Genomic DNA, 6,008 nt, shown 5'->3' with positions numbered 1-6,008 from the left:
ATACTGGGACAAAGAATCTGAACACAGACTGGGAAAGCCTTTCGTGGAAAGATAAACCCTATTAGGGCCTAGGAATAGGTTACATTCCCATCAGTGAGGTCATGGTTGCTAGAAATATAATGACCATGGAAAAGTCCTTCCCCAGAAGTTAAGACTATAGTAGGTAGCAGGGAGTTCACACAGGAGGGAAACGGGGGGACCTCTAAAGACAGTAAATGTGGCCAGGTTATCACTGGTACATTCTGCCCCATTTAACTCACTAATGTAACATAGTGAGTTTGGATGCTTAACTTCTTAATTCTCACATGAAGGAACAAAGCTCAAAATTCATGAATAACCTATCAGCCAAGCTCTTGCCCAGGAAGACAGTTCCCATCCTGTACACACACCATTCAGAAAACCTTTACCAACTATTCCTTGACCTGGCTCTATTTTAGGACCTATAAATGATGACAGTGATGAACTTAACAGAAAGTCCTTGCCACTTTAGAGCTGGCTACATAAATATATATATAATTTTTCCCATGAATGTAGCATGCACAATTTCCTGGGCCATGATTGAACCCGAGTCACAGCAATGACAATGCCAAGTCCTTAACTGCTAGGCTACCAGGAAACTCCTGGAAATTTTTTAAAGCTAGATTTCATGCCTATAGCAATTCTACCCTCCAGCAAAGATAAAGGATTCATACATCAATATTAGTTGAAAAGGACATGTAGTATAAGGAACAATGTATCCTGATAATTTCCACTTGAAGGGACATATTGGAGGGGGGTGGGGAAAGGATTCAGTTAACTTTTACAGAAAAGAGGGTAAGAATACTTTTTTTTCCCTAGGTACTTTATTATTTTTTTAATTACTCAATGAATTTATTACATTTATAGTTGTACAATGATCATCACAATCCAATTTTATAGGATTTTTTTTTTTTAACTTTTCTAGGGCTGTGCCTGCAGCACATGAAGGTTCCCAGGCTAGGGGTCGAATCGGAGCTGTAGCCACCAGCCTACGCCTCAGCCACAGCAACGCCAGATCCGAGCCGAGTCTGCAGCCTACACCCCAGCTCACAGCAACACCGGATTCTTAACCCACTGATCGAGGTCAGGGATCAAACCCAAAACCTCATGGTCCCTAGTCGGATTTGTTAACCACTGAGCCATGATGGGAACTCCTGAATACTTTTTTAAAATGTTCACATTGAAGTTCCCATTGTGACACAGCAGAAACGAATCCGACTAGGAACCATGAGGTTTTGGGTTTGATCCTTGGCCTTGCTCAGTGGGCTAAGGATCTGGCGTTACCACGAGCTGTGGTGTAGGTCGCAGATGCCACTCGGATCCTGTGTTACTGTGGCTGTGGCGTAGGCTGGCAGCTGTAGCTCTGATTCGACCCCTAGCCTGGGAACCTCATATACTGTGGATGTGGCCCTAAAAAGCAAAAAATAAAATAAAATGTTCACATCTTATAAATTCCTTGATAGTTTATAGATAATTGTATATTCCTCCACACATAGCGAAATAGGAAGTGAATTATATGTAGATTTGAAAAGTGAGGAGTTCCCATTGTGCGTGGCACAGTGGAAACGAATCTGACTGGCATCCATGAGGATGCAGGTTCGATCCCTGGCTTCGCTCAGTGGTTTAAGGATCTGGCATTGCCACGAGCTGTGGTGTAGGTTGCAGACTCTGCTCGGATCCTGAGTTGTGTGGCTGTGGTGTAGGCCAGCAGCTACAGCTCCAATTTGACTCCTAGCCTTGGAACCTCTATGCCGGGTGCAGCCCCAAAAAGACAAAAAAAGAAAAAAGAAAAGAAAAAAAGAGTTCATGTCGTGGCGCCATGGTTAACGAATCTGACCAGGGACCATGAGGTTGTGGGTTCGATCCCTGGCCTCGCTCAGTGGGTTAAGGATCTGTGGAGTAGGTCGCAGACATGGCTTGGATCCTGAGTTGCTGTAGCTGTGGCATAAGCCAGCATCTACAGCTCTTATTAGACCCCTAGCCTGGGAACCTCCGTATGCCAGATGTGGCCCTAGAAAAGACTAAAATAAATAAATAAATAAAATAGAAGACAAGTGAAAGTGAATGTGCTAGCTAGTGGACTAACCAATCAAAATTATTTTTGTCCCTGAAGGAAAGGAGGTACTGGAAAGCAGTTCTGAGGATCCATATTATTTCAAGAAACATTTATTTTTAAAAAAGCCTGAATAGGAGTTCCCGTCGTGGCTCAGTGGAAACTTATCTGACTAGTATCCATGAGGATGCAGGTTTGATGCCTGGCCTCGCTCAGTGGATTAAGGATCTGGCGTTGCCGTGAGCTGTGGTGTAGGTCGCAGACATGGCTCAGATCTGGCGTTGCTGTGGCTATGGTGTAGGCTGCTGGCCACAGCTCCAAATCACCCCCTAGCCTGGGAACTTCCATATCCCCCACCCCCACCCCCACCTCAGTGCGGCCCTAAAAAGACAACAACAACAACAACAAAAGCCTGAATAGAGGCTCCTGTCAGAATATCAAAGGGGCAGATTGGAGAAGGAATAGGATTCATAGAATAAGCCCAGGTAATGGAAGAAAATAACTTGAAAGATGTGAATGGTGAGCTCTGGATGTCAGGGAAGAAACTTTACTTTTGTCCACAGGCCTGTCAACTTTTAGAGTTGCCACCCCTTCCAAGATCTAAGCCTTTCTGTAACTTGATAAACTGAGACATGCGACTTAGCCTCATCATTCCTTCTCATTCTCCTGTCAATGGGGCCCTTACCCTTTCTTCTATACCCCAGATTCCTTCCCTTGATCCAATAAAGCTATATCCAGCTTAAAAACAATGAGTCCGGCCTGTAAAGAAAAAGATGGAAATTTACCATGAAGTGGCTGTCTCATGATTGAATTCCAGACTCTGGGTGTTTAAGTAACTCTCTACAACAGAAATTTTTTGAGCATCTGCCCTGTGCCAGGCACTGTTCTAGACATAGGATGCACTGGTGAGCAAAACATGCAAAGTACTGGTCTTTAAGGATGGGTTCAGGACAGATGCTTTTCAGCAGCAGATCAGAAGTGGAGTCTTCAGCTCGGACTGCAGATCCTCTCCGCCTCTTGTGAATTGCACATACCATCATGAAAGTCGTAGCGACTTGGTCACTGAGATCATCAGTTGGATTCCCCAGTGGGCTGCTGGAGGATCAGGTGCTGAACTCGCCTTGCAGAGATTGGCGTCTCAGGTAAATAAAAATATGAGTGGCAGGGGGCAGGGTTAGGAGTTTGGGATTAACTACACACACTGCTATATAGAAAACAGAAAACCATCATGGACCTACTGTATGGCACAGGGAACTATACTCTGTGTTTGGTAATAATCTATGAGGGAAAAGAATCTGAAAAAGAATGTAAATATATCTGAGGCGTTCCCTTTGTGGCTCAGCGGTTACCAAACCCGACTAGGATCCATGAGGTTGCGGGTTCGATCCCTGGCCTCACTCAGTGGGTTAAGGATCTGGCGTTGCTGTGGCTGTGGCATAGACCAGCAGCTGTAGCTCCGATTCCACCCCTAGCCTGGGAACTTCCATCGGCTGTGGGTCAGCCCTAAAAAAGCATATATATATATATATATGTATATATATGAATCATTTTGCTGTATACCTGAAACTAACACAACATTGTAACTCAACTAGAATTTTTTAAAAAATTAATGGAAATTAATTTTAAAATTAAATTAATTAATTTGATTAATTAAAAAATTAACCTGCTGTGGTGAAGTGGGTTAAATATCTGGTGTTGTCTCTGGGCCGCTCGGGTTTGATCCCTGGCCTGGGAATTTCCATATGCTGCGGGCATGGCCAAAAAAAAAAAAAAGGATACCAGTTATGTTGGACTTGGGTCCTCCATAATGACTTCATTTTTACTTCATTACCTCCTTGAAGACCCTGTCCCCAAATATAGTCACATTCTGAGGTTCTAGAGGTTTGGACTTTAGCATGGATATGGGAGGAACACAGTTAAGCCTGTAACAGGGGATATTTGTCCATGAATGGTCTTCAAGTTCAGAAATCCACATTGGGCCTGCTGATGGAGCTGTCGGGTCATCCGTGAATGGTGGTGTCTTTTCCAGGTTTGATGTTTAGCGTAGGGTCCTCTGGTCAGTATCTAGGAAGGCCCATGTGTGTCTGTGGTTGAGAGGCTGAAGCTTTAGAGGCTCAGGCCCCTGGGCTGCTGGAACAGACAATGAGCATTATTTTCCCCTGTCCTCCAAGTAAGTCTTAAGTCTGGCTTTAAGGAAATAGATGTATGTCCACACACTATATACATACACAAAGACACAGGTCTATTCTGCGAAAGTGGTTGGTCCCTTGGGACCATAAGACATACAGGTAAGAGGAGAGATTTGTTTGTATGCAAAGAGCTTTAGGCTGAAGAATGAAGTGGAAGCTGTGCCTCAGTGGAGGATCATTGGATGCTCATGGCAAGAGAAGAGTTGACTTGTTTGTTTGTTTTGTCTTTTTGCCTTTTCTTCGGCCACTCCTGTGGCATCTGGAGGGTCCCAGGCTAGGGGTTGAATCCGAGCTGTAGCCATGGGCCTACTCCACAGCCACAGCAATGCCAGATCCGAGCCATATCTATGATCTACACCGCAGCTCACGGCAATGCCGGATCCTTAACCCACTGAGCAAGGCCAGGGATCGAACCTGCAACCTCATGGTTCCTACTCAGATTCATTAACCACTGCGCCACGATGGGTACACCGAGAAGAGTTGACTTTTGAAGGAATATAGCCTAAGTTCCTCTGAGAACTTGCACTCACTCATCCCTGCCCCCGAATAGCACTTCATTTGAGCTAGACACATTTTTCTTTAATGGTGTTGCAGAGTCAGGTAGGAAGGTCCTAAGGCCTCAGACTCAAATCCTGATATTTGAGATACGGGATGGCAGGTGAGAGACCCTGTGAGTTTGGAGGATGCCAAGAAAGTCACACTGCCCATGGCCCCATTGTGGAAGCACAGCTGGAAATTCCTTAGTTTTTTGTTTTTGTTTGGCTTTTTAGGGCTGCTTCTGAGGCATATGGAAGTTCCTAGGCTAGGGACCGAAATGGACCTGGGCTGCTGGCCTACACCATAGCCAGAGCAACACAGAATCCCAGCTGCATCTGCAACCTACACCACAGTTCATAGCAACGCCAGATCCTTAACCCACTGAGTGAGGCCAGGGATCGAACCTGCAACCTTATGGTTCCTAGTCAGATTCATTTCCATCCGGGCCACACAATAGGATCTCCCTGGAAGCTCCATGTTTGGCACTTGCCTGGGTCCTGCCCTTCAAGCCTCTTCTTCTGGCTGATGTTAATCTCTGTCCTTCAACTGTGATAAACCCTAACTCTGAGTAGAAGAGCTGTCTGGTTCTGAGCCCTTCTAGCGAATTATCGTGGTCTTAGGGAGTGTTATCCCCAACTGCAGTAGCTGTGTGTTGCCTTTGGGTAATTTCTAGTTCACTAATTACCCCTTTGAGGCCTATAAATAAGCCTTGAACATGTGCATGGACACATGCCCCATGCATGTTTCTTTTTTCCAAAATATATTTTTTTCTCAGACCTGCCTTCTCCTTATTTTTATTTTTATTTTTGTCTTTTTAGGGCCACACCCTCAGCATATGGGTGTTCCCAGGTTAGGGGCTGAACTGGAGTACAGCTGCTCGCCTACACCACAGCCACAGCCACTTGGGATCCAAGATGCATCTGTAACTTACACCACAGCTCAGGGCAATGCCTGATCCCTGACCCACTGAGCGAGGCCAGGGATTGAACCTGCATCCTCACGGATGTTAGTCAGATTCGTTTCCACTGAGCTATGATGGAAACTCCCTATTTTTTTTTTTTTGATTATTTGTATTAATACAGCGTATATGGTGAAAATAAGAGATTAACTTCCTGTACTGCCTTCTGTATCAATAAAACGGAATCACTTTATATTAAACGTGACTGTGTAATGACAAGAATCCCTGACATTGACGATGTGGCTCTGATGTT

Source organism: Sus scrofa, chromosome 6, assembly GCF_000003025.6.
Source record: "Sus scrofa isolate TJ Tabasco breed Duroc chromosome 6, Sscrofa11.1, whole genome shotgun sequence".
NCBI lineage: Eukaryota > Metazoa > Chordata > Mammalia > Artiodactyla > Suidae > Sus > Sus scrofa.
Note: the sequence above shows the minus strand (reverse complement) of the source record.